Source organism: Papaver somniferum, chromosome 2 (assembly GCF_003573695.1).
Source record: "Papaver somniferum cultivar HN1 chromosome 2, ASM357369v1, whole genome shotgun sequence".
Taxonomy (NCBI): Eukaryota; Viridiplantae; Streptophyta; class Magnoliopsida; order Ranunculales; family Papaveraceae; genus Papaver; species Papaver somniferum.
Window position 1 is genome coordinate 76550541 of NC_039359.1, and position 20118 is coordinate 76570658.

At 35.4% G+C, this 20118-nt stretch overlaps 2 long non-coding RNA genes across 30 annotated transcripts; one reads left to right on the plus strand and one right to left on the minus strand.

Annotated features, from left to right (window-relative positions):
* Nucleotides 1-6528: 6528 nt before the first annotated feature.
* On the minus strand, nt 6529-6926 carry LOC113353568. The gene is made up of 3 exons (XR_003361377.1): nt 6873-6926; nt 6722-6782; nt 6529-6610 (listed from the first exon to the last, which is right to left on the minus strand). It is a non-coding gene; the product is annotated as an uncharacterized LOC113353568 (long non-coding RNA).
* Nucleotides 6927-7557: 631 nt separating this feature from the next.
* LOC113348089 lies at nt 7558-11297 on the plus strand. 29 transcript variants are annotated; one of them, XR_003359486.1, is made up of 9 exons: nt 7559-7803; nt 8167-8797; nt 9022-9100; nt 9178-9340; nt 9472-9539; nt 9648-10154; nt 10249-10391; nt 10492-10583; nt 10995-11297. It is a non-coding gene; the product is annotated as an uncharacterized LOC113348089 (long non-coding RNA). The 29 variants fall into 29 exon arrangements; XR_003359481.1 differs by having other exon boundaries at nt 9194-9340; XR_003359492.1 differs by having other exon boundaries at nt 8167-8753.
* The last annotated feature ends 8821 nt before the right edge of the window (nt 11298-20118 follow it).

Below are 20118 nucleotides of genomic sequence, written 5' to 3' on the forward strand. Positions count from 1 at the left end.
GTCATTGCAGAATTCTTACAAGACATCTCAAGATGAGGCGAATAGATTTGGAGGAGAAATACTTAAGAATTCCACTTTTTCTGAATCGAAAGAAAACTACTTCATTTTCTTCTCTTGTCAGCAACATGAAATCAAGACTAGCAAGATGGAAAGGAAAATACTTTAATCAGTCAGGCAGAGCTGTGATGATTAGGACAGTTCTAAATACAATACCACAACATCAGACGAGCACTTTTAAGATCCCTGAAAGCACTATAAAGGATTTGAATGCAGTAGAAAGAGACTACTGGTGGGGGAAACAGGAAGGCAGGAATTTGTGTCTAATATCTTTTCCTAAATTTTTACAAATAAAATTGCAGGTGGTATGGGTTTTCGAGATTTTGGGTGTTTTAATGATGCTTTATTGGCAAAGGCAGCATGAAGGTTATTACATAACTCAAATCAGTTATATGCTAAGGCACTGAAGGAAAGATACTTTTCAGACACAAGTCTTCTTCATTCTTCACAGAAACATGATGCAACTTGGGCTTGGAAAAGTCTCTACAGCTCTATCCACTTTATCATAACCTATAGTTTTTGGCAGTTAGGTGATGGATCTAAAACCTTAATTCGGCAAGATATTTGGATTATGGGAGAAGATGCTCCTCCTATCTCCATAGCATTGGATGAGATGACTAGTCAGTATACAACAGTCTCAGACTTGATAGATGCAGAGAATAAATCCTGGAGAGCACAAGTAATTCTTGCGCTTTTCCAACCTAACATTGCTGCTAATTTCTTCAGCATGAGAATTCCAATTAATGGAGAAGACGGGCTCATTTGGACTCTCAGAATGGTATAGTGGTTGTAGAAGAGACTAATCAGAACCGGTGAAGTCAACATACATAAATCTTGTTCAGATCAAGACTAATCAAAATGGTATAGTGGATGTAGAAGAGACAAGGTTCTGGAATAAGTTCCGGGCATTAAATACTCTACCCAGAGTTAAACATTTTATTTGGAAATGTATAACTGATATTGTCCCATCCAATGAAAGAAGAGACGGAGCTATGGGTCAGCGAGGTGACGATTGCACGGTCTGTAATGGAGGGGGGGAACTACCAAACATATTCTAATGGAGTGTCCTCTCTCAAGAGCTATCTGGTTTACTATTCCTGGTGCTATAAGGTCTATATAATTATTTGGAAACAATATGAAGGAATGGGTGAAATCCTGGTTCGATGTTGTTGAATACCGATTGGATGAAGACTGGATTGTGAAAATGGCCAATGCTGCTTGGGAAATATGGAAATCTATATGTTGTTGTGTCTTTGAGGGAGTAAAACCTAACCCTATAGAAGTAATTAGGCGAATTGATACCCTGAACTTCATGACAGGAAAAAAAATGAAAAAAAGTAAACAACAGCCATAGTATTCCTCTGCTAGGAACCACCATGACATGGAAACCCACGCATGACTATGAATTCTATATAAATTGTGATGCTTCTTTTAAAGTACCAGTTAAAGCATGTGGCATTGGACTAATACTTAGAAATTGTGTAGGTGAGTTCACAACAACAAGGTGTGGATATGCTCTATTGGAACCTTAAATGCTGAAGATGCAGAATGTGAAGCTCTCTGATGGGCAGTGAAGTGGGCTAAGGAGATGAACGTTCAGAGGATATATTTCTTAATGGATGCGCAAAAAGTTGTCAATGGAGTTAATGGAGATCTTTATAATATTTTATGGCAGAACCATCCAGTGCTATCAGATATCAGAGAATTTTTTCATTCATTTCCATTATGGTCTTTACAGTTTGTTAAAAGAAATCTAAATAAGCCGGCAGATAAATTAGCCAGGCATGCTAGGTTAGTTAAGATGTCAAAAGTATGGTCTGTTACTCCTCCAAACTTCATCATGAGAAGTTTAGAGGAAGATAAACACAATATCTTTTCTCAGTTCTCAATGAATTTTCATTTGCATCAAGAAAAATTGGTCGATTAATTTGCTGATTTTAGAGTTCTCAAATCCCAAATCAATTCCAAATCTCAAATCCCAATCCTAATATTTCATTCTTCAGAACTGACCTAGCAGTGTCGTTCACTAGTGGAAAACAAAAGTTCTGTAACCGTCAGGACACGTCATATATACGAGTTAAACGACCTGTTCTAACGGTCTCTGATGGGGTCGCTGATAAAGCGTCTTTTTTAGAACGACCCTTAGTCGTGGGTTGCAAAATAACGACTGATTTTAAGGGTAACGAGATGGAGACCCTGAGCCGTAGGTCGTAGATTTAAATTAGGATAAAAAAAAAGATTCAGATTTGCTGAAAAGCCTGAATGGTTGAATCTGAAACAATCTGAATGCATCAAAAGTCAAGTCAAACTAAAGTCAAATGGAACTCAAATAAAGTCAAGTCAATTACACTCAAATGGAACCTTAACTGATATTCAAATTTAAACTTAAACTGAGTATTCAACATTCTATCATTCATTCAATTTATCCATTGGGTTTAAAATTACACAAAAAATGATGAAATTCTAAATTCAGAACAAAATACAGTAGAGCATCCATGTGTTGTGTCCCTTGTTCACATACGACAAAGAACGTTGTTTCTGCAAAGCAAATCAACAAAAGTACAACAACTTCGTTCAGTTCATAATACACGGTAGAAAAAAATAAGTTACTAGAGTATACTTTGTATTCTTTCTTTTAAGAAAATCAACAACATCACAATAACTTCCAGTATGCAAGAAGCAAAAAGAAATTAAATTATTTTCGCAGCGAATTACCTTTGAAACCTAACAGTGTCTGAATCCAGTGCATCCCTCAAATCTCCATAATCATTTTCCAGACTGAATGCAGCAACTCCAGGCTTGTTGTATTGAATCAAAGCTGAAAGACATCCATAACAAATACATAAGAGGTCAGTAGAATTTCAAGTGACCCCAATGAACATCAACCAACCTCAGCATAAATAATAAATCCACATATCCAAACCGATGATATGAATACAGAATAGACGACATATATGACTTGCATAATATTGCACATGTGCGGTTTGAGCAGTAACATCTGGATCTGAGGTGAGATTAGCCAGCAGGGGTTCCAGTTTCGAAACCACCTTTCTTTCCATCAGCACCTGAATCAGTTTCAGAAAATGTTCAACAATAACGTAGTTATCGATTCATACTAGAAACTAATTAATAGCTTATATGCTCTTATGAAATTACTAGCTTCACTAAATGACATCTAACGATCCTGAATTCTGCACTAAAAGCTAAAGGAAAACATAGTTTAATAACATGTTTCATTCCAAAACTTTCGAAAAGTTGTACCAGTTTTGATAATGGAACAAAAATAATGGTGCCAAGGTGATAAAGAATATAAGAGCTAAAGGTAATTCTTTATAAGGTACATGTTAAAGAAATGGAAAAAAAAAACAGAGAGTATATGGAATCATGGATGTTGTTTTAAAAACATGGGCATTAGCATCCCTACTGCATTTTTTATCCTATTAAATACAATCCAGACCCTGTATTTATACTTTATCTTGGTCACCAAATGTCAGGAATTTATTTATTGTATGTAAGCAACACAATTAAAATCTTTGGTAGCCTTCAAATAGACTGAAATAAAATGTTCAAAGAAGAATTCCAATCCAAGTTAGAATAAGAGGACTATTTTCAATTTTCCTAATTCAACTTGTTCACCAAATATTGGGTTGATGATCTACCAAATCACTACGAAATAGATTATAGAATGTATCGCATGTCGACATAAGAAAACATTTAATTTTTCATGGAGAGTTCTGAAAACTTAATAAAATCTATTAATAAAAAGGCATCTCTTATGATCTTCTGAAAAGAAATTCACCTTTGCAAACTCCGATATAGAAACTTTATCTCCATTGCCTAACCAACCTTCGTCTAGCTTCTTGTAAGAAAAATATTGCTAAACTGGAAAGAAGAGAAACATAAGAAATGCAAAAACAAGTTGCAGCACAGTGTAAGCACCTATCAATAGACCATTCGACAATTGGATCGTCCATTTTGTTGACAAAAATATGTAACTTAAGGACACCAAATGTTTTGGCTAGGACTAAGAGGACATGCTCACGTGTCTGTCCACCTCCCTTTGATATGGCCCGCCAATCACACTACGTACTTAGTATATCTCATCCGCTTCACTACATAATAAGAAACATTCCAAACAAACACTGAAGTAAGGAGTACTTCACTTAGTTACATTATCTTAGTTTATCACCAAGACCTTTCCTTGCTGCAATTCCGCTAATGAAAACCGTTTAGCATTTTCAGCTGCTTGCACGTAATAGCACAATATCCAAAGTGTTCCATTATCCTTCATAAGCAAACCACGGAACCAATTAACATATAGCGGCAAGAAAGTGACCTATAGAGTTATTTTGTGCTTTTCATTTGTTACCTTCTTTATCCAGACCAATGTTCAGCTCGTAGAACGATTGTCCACCTTTTGGTAACTTTCTACATTTGATAATTTGTACAACTCGATCTTGATTTTTTGGGGGCAGAGTCTGAATCAGATTCCGAAGTTGTTGCTTCTCGGAAATGTTCATTTGTCAAATTAAATTGAATATAAAATACTAGTATTTGTAATCAAAACAACACAAGAGCAAGGGGGCAGATTTCACAAATGAAGTTCTGACGTGCAGCAAACTAGTACTAAATTGGAAAGTTCATTATGTTGTACTTGTCACACAATATGATGTTCACTAATTCTAAGTTCAGGTTAACTAACACATGTTCAATTAGATAAATCAAAGTTCCAATCATTTTGATTAGCATTGCCAAAATCATTCAACTAGAAATTTACGAATTACAACCAATACCCGGAAAATCTCTATTTTTATTCCGAGTTTCATGGACATACATGCACTTGGATATTACAATATCAAGAAGTTCTTCGAGCTTCTGCTCCATGTGTTCTAGCTGAAAAAGAGAAACACTTAACTTCAGATAGGCTACAACTCTTATTTCAAAGTATCGCAAGGATCCATAAGGACCATAACCATGAAGAGATATATTAAATGGAATAATAATCTTCATAAAAAACTTCTCAAGATAAAATTCTTTTTACCTATTTAGATAGTTCATCATTATGTTTATATAAGTATGCCTTAGCTTGCATTCCACCATCCTCTAGAAGAGTAAGTAAATAGTCATTCACCTGGGAAACATACAAGACCCACGGTCATGAGTAGTTTAATATACAATATAGCTCCAGAGATGGACGACATGGATAAACCCCCAAAGATCAAATATGAATTAGGAAAGTTCTATGGTAGATTAATCCAACAGGTTGTTACCGTTGTTTTATTCCTACTATGGAGTAATAAACTTATTATCTTTCAAAACAAACACACATACAGAAACTTCTTACTATTACTTGTAACCCATGCTTTCTCTTTACATAAATGCAACTCTTCCAAACAAACGTTGTAACAAACATTAAGCTGGGTATATGATCTTGCAGATTCTGTGTCGTCTTCAGCACCTTCGGCATCTGGCAAAGCTTTCTATTTTTTTTTTATCTGATCCCACAAGCATTACACAAAGTCTGAAACAAATAAACCTTCTCAAATGATCTAAATTAAACTCAACTGGGGCATTGAGAGTGACAAAAGGGTTTGGCTGATCACCTTATCCCCACTTAGTCTAACTTTCCATTGAGGTGTATCCTTGGTGAGATGCAATTACTACATCTTTTTTCCTTCCCACTCTTGCGCCTGATCCCTGCTACCAGAAAAGAAGATGAGCAACCACAGAGAATTCACACTCAATGGGAGATAAATCAGAGCAGAGGTACAAAATGCAAACCTGTGCAGAAGAATGGCAGCCAATGGAATCTCTACGTGTAGGCATACTTATTAGAGTGGAAGAAGAGGATGATTTTTTCTTATTAGATGGAAGTGAGCTAACAATCCCAAATTCCTTCTCTTTTAAGGAGAATGTGGTGAGATCACATTTTATATTAACTTCCATAAACACACATATACAAAGAACCGCACATCATATCAAGCAATTTCCCAGAGGTGCAACAATTCAAGAAGAAGTACATACATGAAATAATCAAACCAACACAAAGCAATAATCAAGGACATTAACCTATTTAGCCATGAACCAAAATGAACAGCTTTGTACACATTAAAACAGGAGTGCCGGCTTGTAAGGTCTTACTCTATAAATCATCCTAACGAATTTCCAAAATATTCACCACATATTAAAAAAAAGAACAATTTATTGCTGCAGGTCATTTTACTTGATTCCAAAATATTAAAATACAAAGCTATCATGGTATATTAAGCATCCACTGTGAGCAATCCATGTACAATTTTGAAACATGCCAACACCTATCAAGACCTTATAGAGACAGGACAAATTTTAATCTACAAACACAAATGAAGTTATAACCATGCTTCGACAGATAAATTGAATGACCAAGAAACCTTACCAAAACAAACATAAACCTTGTAGATTATACTAAATTCACAAAAGAATCAAGCAATTACCTTCATGATTATCTCAACATCATTGGCAGTAAGAGGAGCCTTCAGTCAAGAACCACCACTCAGATGCTTGTACATGAATCCTACATCAAGATATACAAGAACACAAACCTCAATAATCAACAATAACATCAAAATGAAAACCTACAGATCTAGTAGATAATTTATGAAAAAGGGTAATAAAAATTACTCACATCTCCTAAACTATTTTTTTGTATTCTTATGCAGATTCGAAACAACAATCCACGCCGCAAACTACACCAATAATCCGGCAAATCATCAAATCCAGCGACAAAAATTCCCAAATCTTAAAATAAAAGACACCCTGAGAGACAAATGACATACCGAAGCAAATCTTGAGTATGGGTTGATCTAATAATAATCTCGGTACTTAGAGCATCCACAGTGGGCGAGTATAACCAAAAATTTGGGATGAGATCGTAACACAGTGGGACGGAGTAAAGATCAAATCTCAACCAAAGATCAAATTCCAGACCAAATATGGTCGCGACCAAATCCCAAATTCTAATATAGTCGGGCGTAAATTTAAAGTACGCTTGTTGTTGGGCGTAAATTTAAAGCACGCTTGTTAACGGGCGGAGATTTAAATTACGCCCGATGAAAATTCAAATTAAATAAAAAAGAAAAAGAATGAGGCGGACTTTTAAAGTCCGCCTGATGAAAGTTACAAAAAATGGGGCGGACTTTTAAAGTCCGCCTGATGAAATTTTACGAAAAAAAAGTGGGGCGGACTTTTAAAGTCCGCCTGATGAAAGTTACAAAAAATGGGGCGGACTTTAAATTTTACGAAAAAAAAATGGGGCGGACTTTTAAAATCCGCCTGACGAAATTTTAATCATGTACCGTTGCGTCACAACACGGACTAAACCCAAAATTTGGTCTTTTTTTTGATCTTTGATCTTTGGTTTTGATCGCACCACTGCAGTTGCCCTTATAGGAGCAAATCTGACTTCAACGGCAAAACAAAAATCAGATTTCAACTCATTATAAAAAAAAATTGAAGAAACAAAAACAGAGACTGCTATTTATGGTCACGTACCGGTTACAGTCAATGAGAGTCTCCACTAGTGGTTCTCCACAACTTAACTCTCTTTTTCTTTGCTCTAGCGCCTCCGACGACCAGCAGCAACTTGGAAAATCATATCCATTTTACTTTCTCTTTCGATCTTGGAAAAACCATCTCTTTTTTCAGGTTCATGCAATATATGGAATCCATTTCTAGTTCATATTCATTAGGGTATTTTGTTCCGATCTTGTAAGTTACTCTTATTTTTTATTAAATTTGTTTCATGGATCGAAATCTATTTGATTCTAGATGAAGGGTTTTGATTATTTTTGTAGATCTATGAAGTTTTTATCTAAACTAAATCTCCTAAACTGCAATTATTTTCCACTCTTTCAATTTTGAATGATTTAGTGAGTATGAAAGAAAGAAGTATTGGGGTTTTCGAAACAGTACTGTTATCTATCAATTTAAAGTAAAATTATTAGTCTTTTTTTTCTTATAATCAGTCATATTTAGGATTTTATTTGTTGTATGAAATGATCTGCAATTTGATTAATTTATTAGGGATTTAGTTTCAGTTGTGATTTTGGTTTCGTTTTGTATCCTTTACAGGGTTGTGGGGTTGGTTTAATAAGGTATCGGAGTACCTAAGACTGTCGAGCAGGGAAGCTTACACTTGTTCACTTAACGGTTCACCATGTCTTCTTTCCTCCTCCCTTTTCTGCTCACTCGTACCCATGAGACTTCAGAATATAATCTCTTTGTATTTAGTTTATTATTGGGTCTTTATTCTTGATTTTTTGAGGTGCCTGAAAAAAATGACAAGAGTTGTTTTATTAGTGTTTTGGGATTAAGGTTTATGTTGGGATTTCACTTGTGAAACTAATTGGGTTTTTTGTTTGTTGGTTCGTCTCTTTGTGAATTTACAGGTAATGAGATCTGATATCTAGAGCTTGTGATGGTAGTGTTTGTGTGTTTGTTTGGAGTTAGTGTTGTCGCTTTATTTTGGTTTTTGGACACGGATGCTCAAAAATCTGAACGGTAGATTAGATTACTGCTGCAGTTTGTTTGTGGAGACGGTAATTGACCAGTGCTCAGAGTTGTGGTGGTGCTGATTATTGGCTCCTGGCTGGTGTTGTTTTTGGTGGTCGGCGATGTAGTTGGTGGTAGTTTATGGTGGAATGGTAATGGAGATTTTAGTAAGTCCCATCAAAGAAAAAAAAAAAGATATCTAAACTGGATGGTATCAACTCATATGTCACTCTAATGCATCTCTTTTTGTTTATTGAACTTTAAGTTTGGTGAAACTTCCTTTATGTGGATATCTACTTGAGGTTCCATGCTGCTTTTAAGCATCCATGGGTGTTTAGATATTGGGGATCTATCTATCTTTTTAAGCATGAAACCTTCATAACTTGCACTTATTTAACCATGTCATATACATTGTTGATGCCAATTTTATATCAGGTTCGTCATTTACGTGATAGCAATAGCTTTGGAACCCGAAGTGCGCAAGTTACTTTTTACTTCGAGTGCTTCATTTCAAGTAAGCACTGTCATGCTCATATAGTTTTTTCCTATTTACATAGAATGTTTTCAGATTTCAATATTCAGTAATCATAGCACAAAATCTGTTTAGCAGAAGGAAGAGAATATGCTTGAACACCAACAGGATATAAAAAGGTCATTTGTTCCTTCTTCACAAACGGTATTGAACATCCACTATCTTCAGAAAAGTAGTGGTTGGTTTGATTTCAGTTCTGATGCCGTGGAAGTTGCTCTCAAGGTAATGTTATTGAAGGGTATGGTTTTTGTAAATTGTTGTGATCTTGTGATTTAATTCATTTAGTTCATGTTGTCTAATTTATTTGGTTTATACCTAGTTGTATATAATTTTTGTCAACGGGTTCTTTTCAGTCGTAGTTACGGTTACATCAACCTATTTGGTTTATCCTCTTTGGTGGTCTTATAGAACCCACTGTAAGGTGCAGTTTTTCATTCATGTAACCATGTCTATATATTAAAATCCACTTGTGTTCAAGTTCCTTAGATTGTGTATTATATTATTCTACTTGTACGTGTACTTTTTGCAGTCCTTCATAATGCGTTCTGAAATGATCTCTATACAATGACATTAGGAGGTAATCAATGTAGTAGTTTTGGGCTTCTTCGCTAATTAGGTATGTGAGTTTCTGAAACTACTTTGAAACAGGTAAACAAATAATTTTCCTAAGTTCAATGATGGTCGGTGTTTATAATTCAATGTATGAAATGACCATGTATTGCCTAAGTTATGTCTCTTAGAAACTTATGGTTATATTCTTTGAATGTTTTACCAAAAGTAGTCAAACATTGAACATCCATTGTTTTCTTTATCATATTTATTTACCTTTTTGGCTAGTTTACAGGAACCATCGTGGTTTGAGGCATTATTGGGGTCTCAGAGTCCATGGACAGCTCACCAAGACTGCTGGATTTTCAAGGTTGTTGGTTCTAAACGTTGGTCCTTGATTTCAAGGTACAAGGAAAGTTCTAGTGAAGAAACTTGTATTTGTGTCACCCATTTGCATGGCTCAGCAACAAGAAATAAGCACTTTCATGTGAGTATTTTACTGATCTCTTTGGTCTGAGTTCAGGAAATTTAGAAATTTAGTTAATTGAAGTACTAAGGCTTCCACTTTTGACTGTGTCCAGGTTTGCTACGAATACACGGCGTAGCAAGGAAATGAATAACTCTAGTCCATACGCCACCACTTCACCCCCAGTCCTTCATTCCACTACCACCTGATGTTTCTTTGGTTTGCTAATTTGTCTTCAAATTATGAATTCATGATCAGGTGCATATGGTTTCCTATTAGCAAATACCAAATACTGGTTTTAGTGAACCTATTTCCTATATGGATTACTAATCTAGCTTTACCCATGTCCTAAATTTAGATGATTATGTTGGAAGGAGAAAAAGTTGTAATAGATGTTGTTGATGCGTTAAGAAGTGGAGCTGCTACAATGAAAGCTATCCAAAAATCAACGTAAGTAGATGCTCCTCTTCTCTTTCTTTCTCTCTCTTTCTCTCTCTCTCTCTCTCTCGGAGTATGTTTCTATGTCGTTGCACTAAATTAATGCTATCCTCTCTTATTCGCACATATATATGTCAATATCATTACACGCTGTTTTTGGTGCCTTTTAAAGACTAAGAAAAATATGCCTGTGTGAAATTGGGAGCACTTAATTCAGGAACTGCAAAGTAACATAGATGGAACTTCACCTAGTTATGCACGCTCCACGCCTTCATATCACTTTGTTATCATCTCTGTGTTGTTTTTACTGACAGGGTGCTTGGTGTTTAGGAATAAGTATTCACATGTCTAGCGAGTAAAACAGTAGCGTTCTCATTTAGGATATTGAATACTAATAGTAAATTTGTTCATTGTTTGTTGTAGATTTTGAGCAGCTTCACTAAAAGTAGCGTGCGACATCTAACACATTGATCTTGCTGGTTCCACTAGAAATTCCTCGTGACAACTTCAACTTCAACCTTTGGGCATGCCTCATGCGGCAGAAATGTTCACCTAGGTAGCTGGTTTTCTTGGTTCCAAAGTATGTGAGTTCTTTTTTCTTTAAATCGTTATGCAAGAACCTTGATGTGATTTATCCACATGACAATCCTTCATATGATTTTTGTAACTTCATACTTTATATATGAGTTCATCATGGTTAATTAACTCTAAGAAAATCTTAATTAACTTCATACTTTATATATGAGTTCATCATGGTTCAACTACAGTCCAGACCGTAGTTAGTTTGTAGTTGAACCCCAATCAATATCACACTGATCCAAGGTACAGTTATGCTCCTACATCTCTGATCCCAGCAGGATACTACGCATTTGATTCCCTTAGCTGATCTCACCCACAACTAAGAGTTGCTACGACCCAAAGTCGAAGACTATCATAAACAAATTTGTATCACACTGAAAAGTATATGGTAATAGATAATTCTGTCTCCCACAGAAATACCTACAAGTTTTGTTCCGTCTTTTGATAAATCAAGGTGAACAGGAACCAATTGATAAACCAAACTTATATTCCCGAAGAACAACTCAGTATTATCAATCACCTCACAATAATCTTAATCGACGCGGTGAAAGAAGATATTGTGGAATCACAAACGATGAGACAAAGATGTTTGTGATTACTTTTATATCTTGCCTATCGGAGATATCAATCTCAAGTCAATCGTTACAATTGTACTCAACACGATAGAATCAGCAAGATCAGATCACACAACGACAAGAAAGTAGTATCGGTCTGGCTTCACAATCCCAATGAAGTCTTCAAGTCGTTAACCTACAGAGTCTCGAAGAAACCTAAGGTTAAAGGAGAATCGACTCTAGCTTATACAACTAGTATCAAACAGGAGGTGTGGGGATTAGGTTTCCTAGTTGCTAGAGTTCTCCCTTACTTTCAAATCAGGGTTTGCCATCAATATTAGCTTAGTAACAAAGCATTCAATATTCACCGTTACATGAAAACCTGATTAGATTTAAGCTAATATCTTTCAACTGTTATATAGAAAACTTAGCTTGTTACACACAAATTAAATGCACGATTTTAGGTTTGTGTAACCGTACCCAAACATGTACATTCGTTGGTTCAACAATAGATAACCAAATGGTTAGCCATATGAGAACTTTCATATCAAACATATTCTTCTTCACCATAACTAGTTCAAATGACTCAAATGAACTAGTTAGAGAGTTGTTCAGTTGTTTAGATCTTACAGAAGTACACAAGACACAATCGAAGCAAAAACGATTTGGTTCACTCGAATCGATTCATGAACTTTATAGCCATGGTTTGCAAACTTCAATTCCTTAGTTTATATAAGTATAAGTTCACGAATAATAGTTTTTAGAAATAACCAACTTAAGTTCGCGGACTGAGTTCGCGGACTTAAGTACCAGGAATAAGTTTGTAAACAATTAACAAACTCCAACATATTTTCTCGGGACGAGAACCTCCGACAGTTCGCGGACTGGGTTCGCGGACTCTGTTCCGGTTTTCCTGATAAAAAAAGTACGCATACTTTGGTTCAAGGAATAAGGACTTATAGATATATGTGTTACCACACAATGCTTATGTCCAACAATAGTTATATAATCTAAACTCTCATTTCAATAATTGAAATATTCTAAGAGGACGTTATATAGTTGTTGTTCAAAAACTATTTTTCGTCAAAGCCATTTTCAAGTAATTGAAACATAATATGACTTTCGTCACTAGGTAAAGATGAACTTGGCCAAAGCGAAAGCTTAGCAACACATATTTCGAGAAATAGATAAGCGAGATAAACTCGGCTCGAAATAGCAAATGTGTAAAATCAAAGTCTATATAGCAAAACGAGTTTTGTCTCAAGATAGGAGATAGAGTAGATAGACTTTTGAGTGATAGATAAGTTCAAGTCTCCACATACCTTTTAGTCGATGAAGTTCCACCAGTTCCTTGAGTAGTTCTTCGTCTTGTATGATGATCTCCTTGGAGTTCTTGAGCTCAACTAAACTTTCTATCCTAGTCCGAGACTTAGCTATAATAGACTAGAAATCAAGACTTATAGTTTTGATCACTAACATTGACAAACATGCTTGAGATAGCAACGCATGCGAGTTCGACCGAGCAGTGCTCTAACAATCTCCCCCTTTGTCAATTTTAGTGACAAAACTATTAATACATATGGAATACAAAAATAAATAAATAAATAAACTTTTGTAGATCATATTCCACATGCCTAATCTTCAACATTACTCGAAATCTTCGTCACTTCTAAGTACTCCAATGATTCCACAGGTTGTAAGTTTAGCATCATCGTTGTTGAAAATACGTAGCTATAACAATGAGAAAACAAGAATTCTCAATCATTGTTATACAGTGTCATAGTATTATTATTCAGCATCAAAGTTCAATTGTATCACAACTTTGACAACAATACTATGGTGATATGTATCACTCCCCCTTAGTCAATACTCCATCTCACATGGAAACCACTCCCCTTTACATAATGATCCGAAAACTATATGTATTTGTAGTGTGAACTACATATAAATTCTCCCCCTTTTTGTCAATAAAATTGGCAAAGGTACGAAAACGGGATCCTAATGAAATTTTCAAAGAAACATTTCATGACCAAAAGAAAGCACATATCAACTTATTTAGATGTAATTATAAAGCGGAAGCTAAATGCTTTCATCAAGGATTTTATAAAAATACAAGATAACTCCTATAATATTCCACAACCGCACTCGCCACAAAGATTTGGCAATTAAGTACAATTTCAATTAAGAACTCTCCCCCATAATATGTCATTTCCGAAAGAACAACAAGAGCGACCTTAATTTCAAGAGAAAAGAAGGATTTCTTTGGACATAAAAAATCACATACGAATATGAATTTGAATCCAAATAATACTCAATTAAATTAACCACAAGAAAATTCATGATTAATCTAATTGGAAGTGCTCAATATAAGAGAACTTACGGAGCCGCATAGTATATACATAAAATATGGATTAGGGAAGATCAATATTGCGGAATACACAAGTATTGATTCTATTTCCCATCATTATTTGCACAATGACATACAATATGCATAATCCTCGTAAACAAAAGTTCATCCTATCTTCCATCAATATTTACACAATGACATAATAGGCTTAAAAACTTTTGTAATGTCAAAAATCTCATTCATTATTTTATCAATACATGCATATCGACATACGAAATACTTAACTTTTGATAAAGTATGGGACAATCATAGTTCACAGACGCAAACACACATATCCCATAACAAATTGCAATATATAAAACCATAAAGATTGATACTGCAAAAATCATCTTTGTCCTTAGAAGGTAGAATCAATCTTTTTCGCACGGATTTACACCCAGAATAGCCACCAAAGGCGTATAAAGATATTTTCTTAACAAGGAAGAACATACAAAGTCATTAACAACCATGCACCATAGTTCACATAAGATGGTTGTGAACATTCAAGAATCCCATAGCAATGCCTGCTACTTCCCATTCTTGAACTTCCTTCTTTGTGATTCACCAACAACATTCTTGTAAAGATACAAAAGAGCTTAGAAGAGAGGTACTCCAAGAATCCAAGTGCCCAAGTCCAAGAGAAATGGAACAAGTGCAACGAAACAGAGCAAAACACTCAAAAACAAGAGTCATGACAAGGACCATTCTTAACTCATCCAAATTCAGGATTTCTCATCTTTATTTTGAAGAAAATTCAAAGATGAAGAGAATTCAAAAAGAATGAGGTCATTCCGAGTTTGGACGAAGAAATTACGACCAAAACAAGTTTACCGAATATCGACGTTAAGTATGCACACGGGTTTGCAAACGAATTTTCATGACCTGGGAGAGCATGCAAACGGGTATGCGGACTTAAACCTCTGGATTTTGATTTTAGATGTTATGCATACCAGGTAGGTGTACCATGAAGTCCATACATCCCGAACTACTATTTTCAAACCAAAACTTTTAAGAACCTTAAACACAGATCAAGTTAGGTAGAAATGAACAATAACCAAGGTACATGGATCACTATAAGTACTCTAAGCAAATAAAAACATAAATCTTGCTCAGGTTTATAGACGTACCTTTTTAGAAGAATCCAGTCGAATTCTACAGCCTTTCTGAACATAATCTGTGTGCCCCAATTCTCGTGCTTCCCTCACGGTATATATAGTAAGGCATTCCTTGGTGAGGATGCACTTACAACACAATCAAATTGTGTTGGGGTGAACAATGTATTGCTCACCACAAGTGATCGTTGGATTATCATGAAAGAGATCGCTTTTAGAACCTTTCACATCCAATTCCATTTTTCCAAAAAACTTGTTAAGTTCCAACATCATGGATACTGCCTTCTCCATAGTCATGGAATTTTCTGGAAGGTCAATCCTTTTCACACTCAAAGTATCATTGGTTTTCTTTGGTACCCACTTCTGAGTGCATTTAGGAAAAACTGGAACCTTCTTCCCATTACTCTCTTCAAGATTTCTCGAAAGAGAATTGAATTGACTATTCTTTTGCAAGTTAGTCTTTCTCCAATTGGGAGCATCGGATCTTGTCTTAGTCTTTACGAAGTTATCCTTTTGATAACCATTACGATTGTGAAAAGGATTCGGATGACGTTTATAGGCAAATCTATATTTATCACAGCACTAATTCCTTTGCCTAAAGGTTGGACAGTTATAACCTGTAGCGTTAAGGGGATTAGTCTTAACATATGATCTTGGTTTCACAACTTCTTGTGATGCCCAAACAAGAACATCATGAGGTTTCTCATTCCTTATACGGAAACGACATCTCCTTTTCAGATGACCTTTATTTCCGCAATAATGACAAACATAAGGAATGTTGTTACCTCGATCCGTGTGTGCTGACTTTGGAGGTTGATATACTTTGCTCTTTCGAACCTTAACTTCCGGTGAAGGTATTTCACTTTTTCCATCAATGGAAACCTTTTGTTGAGAAGCATCACTAGCCTTGACAAATTTTACCTCTTTGCTAGTACTTGGAGCATCTATTCCCTTATAGCCCAATCCTCGTGTATCACGATAATTTTTACTTGCTCCTAACATAGTGGTTAATTTGCTTGAACTAGCATTGAACTTTTTCAAGTCATCTTCCAACATCTTGATTTCATCAAGAGCAGCAGTTAAATCAGCCTCAATGCGTTTTTCTCGAGCGAGATAAGCGTTTTCTCTGTCGTCAAAACTTGTTTGCTGGGAGTTAATCCTTGCTTCAGATTCTGCAAGTTTCTCTTCCAACAAAAAATAGTTTTGATAGAGATTATCACATTCAAGTGACTTCATACATAGGCTTTCCTCAGAATCCTTGAGGATCTATTCGTTAGAACTATTCGAAACATAAACAACTGCGTAACATCTTCTCAATTTCTTGTTTTCTCTACAAAGAGGAGTTAGAAGATGAGTGACATGAGAAGTTTTCATCTTCTTATTTTCTAACGAATTCAAAACTTTCACATACTCAGAGACTTCCTCATCAAAATCTCTATCAATATCTGAATCACCTTTATCAGAAAGTTCATCCAGCTGTTCTTCTAGGCGTGTTTCCCAGACTTCAACAGGTTTTACATGAAGACAATATTTAGATACTGACCTAGATGTGACAGTCCTCTCCAGTGAATCCAAGCTTTAAAAATCATCTGGTAATTTATGAACATGTACATTATTAGAGATAGACTCGTCCATAATCAGATCGCTACAAACACAGACTTATAAGGTCTTTAAACGTGTTTGCCTTCTATGATACCAATTTAAAAAGTGGGGGTACAACAACCTCACCCAATATTTCGCTTAGCAATCTGTATGTACTAACTCCAATATACTTTCAAGAGAATCAACTAGACTCAATCTTAATGAAGTATATCAAAGAGTTATATATCTCTTTCTCGATTCAATTCTTACTCAAGCAAATAGAAATCTGCGATCTAATTGAATACAAGAGAAATCACTTGAACGGTACCAAATACCAATATTCAAGTATCAATCAATGTAAATAAACAACCAAAGGTTGGATATTCTAATTGGTTGATTCAAATGCACAACTTGTGATATTTCAGTTAACAAAATATAATGCGGAAAAGAAATAACACAGACACAAGAAGTTTGTTAACGAGGAAACCGCAAATGCAGAAATACCCCGGGACCTAGTCCAGATTGAACACACACTGTATTAAGTCGCTACAGACACTAGACTACTACAAACTAACTCCGGTCTGGACTTTAGTTGAACCCCAATTAATCTCACACTGATCCAAGGTAAATTTATGCTCCTACGTCTCTGATCCAAGCAGGATACTATGCACTTGATTCCCTTAGCTAATCCCACCCACAACTAAGATTTGCTACGATCCAAAGTCGAAGACTTTAATAAACACATCTGTATCACATAAAAAAGTCTATGGTAATAGATAAATCTGTCTCCCACAGAAATACCTACAATTTTTGTTCCGTATTTTTATAAATCAAGGTTAACAGGAACCAATTGATAAACCAGACCTATATTCCCGAAGAACAACTCAGTATTATCAATCACCTCACAATAGTCTTAATCGACGCAGCGAAAGAAGGTATTGTGGAATCACAAATGATGAGACGAAGATGTTTGTGATTACTTTTATATATTTCCTATCAGAGATATCAATCTCAAGTCAATCGTTATGATTGTACTCAACACGATAGAATCAGAAAGATCAGATCATACAACTACAAGAAATTAGTATCGATCTGGCTTCACAGTCCCAATGAAGTCTTTAAGTCGTTAACCTACAGGGTCCCAAAGAAACCTAAGGTTAAAAGAGAATTGACTCTAGATTATACAACTAGTATCACACAGGAGGTGTGGGGATTAGGTTTCCCAGTTGCTAGAGTTCTCCCTTATATAGTCTTTCAAATCAGGGTTTGCAACCAATGTTAGCTTAGTAACAAAGCATTCAATATTCACCGTTAGATGAAAACCTGATTAGATTCAAGCTAATATCTTTCAACCGTTAGATCGAAAAATTAGATTGTTACACACAAATGAAATGCACGATTTTAGGTTTGTGTAACCGTACCCAAACATGTACGTTCGTTGGTTCAACAATAATTAACCAAATGGTTAGCCATATGAGCACTTTCATATCAACCATATTCTTCTTCACCATAACTAGTTCAAATGACTCAAATGAACTAGTTAGAGATTTGTTCAATTGCTTAGATCTTATAGAAGTATACAAGACACAATCGAAGCAAAAACGATTTGATTCACTCGAATTCATGAACTTTACAGCCACGGTTTGCAAACTTGCATTCTTTAGTTTATATAAGTATAAGTTCATGAATAATCGTTTTTAGAAATAACCAACCTGAGTTCGCAGACTAAAGTACCCGGAATAAGTTTGTAAACAATTCATAAACTCCAGCAGATTTTCTCGGGACGAGAACCTCCGACAGTTCGCGGACTCTGTTCCGGTTTTCCTGATCAACAAAGTACGCATACTTTGGTTCAAGGAATAAGGACTTATACATATATGGGTTACCACACAATGCTTATATCCAACAATGGTTATATAATCTAAACTCACATTTCAATCATTGAAACATTCTTAGAGGACGTTATATAGTTGTTGTTCACAAACTATTTTTCATCAAAGCCATTTTCAAGTAATTGAAACATAATATGACTTTCATCACTAGGTAAAGATGAACTTGGCCAAAGCGAAAGCTTACCAACACATATTTCGAGAAATAGATAAGCGAGATAAACTCGGCTCGAAATAGCAAAAGTGTATAATCAAAGTCTATATAGAAAAACGACTTTTGTCTCAAGATATGAGATAAAGTAGGTACAATTTTGAGTGATAGATAAGTTCAAGTCTCCACATACGTTTTAGTCGATGAAGTTCTACCAGTTCCTTAAGTAGCTATTCGTCTTGTATGATGATCGCCTTGGAGTTCTTGATCTCAACTACACTTTCTATCCTAGTCCGAGACTTAGCTATAATAGACTAGAAATCAAGACTTATAGTTTTGATCCATAACATTGACAAACATGCTTGAGATAGCAACGCATGCGAGTTCAAACGAGCAGTGCTCTAACAGTTGCAACAGTTTGAAGTTGTTGCTACCGAAAATAAGCCGTTGTGAAATATTGCAACATCGACTTTTGTAACAGAGTTAAACTGTTGCGACCCAGTTTGCAACTGCCATTTACCGCTGCGAAACACCAAATTTGGTGTAGTGTTTGATTAGATTCGAGAGTTTTTCTTAGAAATTTGGGGATACTCTCACAAATTGGGGGATAAAAAAAAGAAGTTTATGAAGTAATGAAAGTACCCCTTATCCAAATAACTTTTTTAATGACTATATTACCCTTAAGTATCCCCAAGTGTATTAACTGTCGGCAGTGAAAGTGTTACCCGACAATACCGACTAACATCGACTGTTACAGTTGGTATTGCATTAACGTGTTATCACAATACCGACTAGTAATAAGGGATCCACTTACATCTTATTCACCAATTACACACAGTATTATTAACCTCAAACTCATTCGGTAATAACAAGAAGCATGAAATTTTCTAAAAATGGTAAGAAATGATCCTTCATGCCCGTATCCAAACAGAGAACAAAAAAAAACTTGTGCAGATTAACCTGTGAGAAACGATTCAATAATCTAATGTGGGGACCAAATGATAGCAGAAGATGGAGATAACGAGGGAGATTGAGATAAGAAGGTGGTAAAGTTATTAGGAACATACAACATATGTAGTCAGTCCTCAGTCTAGATAATAAGATTGTAGTTGTTGATTTCCATACCTAATTCTATCTCTGCATTTTTTTACAAGGTATTTCCTTTTTCTAGTGTTGCACTTTCGTAGTTGAAAATTCGATTCTTTTTTGTCTGTATCAGTTTCAATTTTTGTTCTGTGAATGTTGATTTCTTCTTTGATTGATTGTCCACATTTAATGATGAATTTATTCTATTT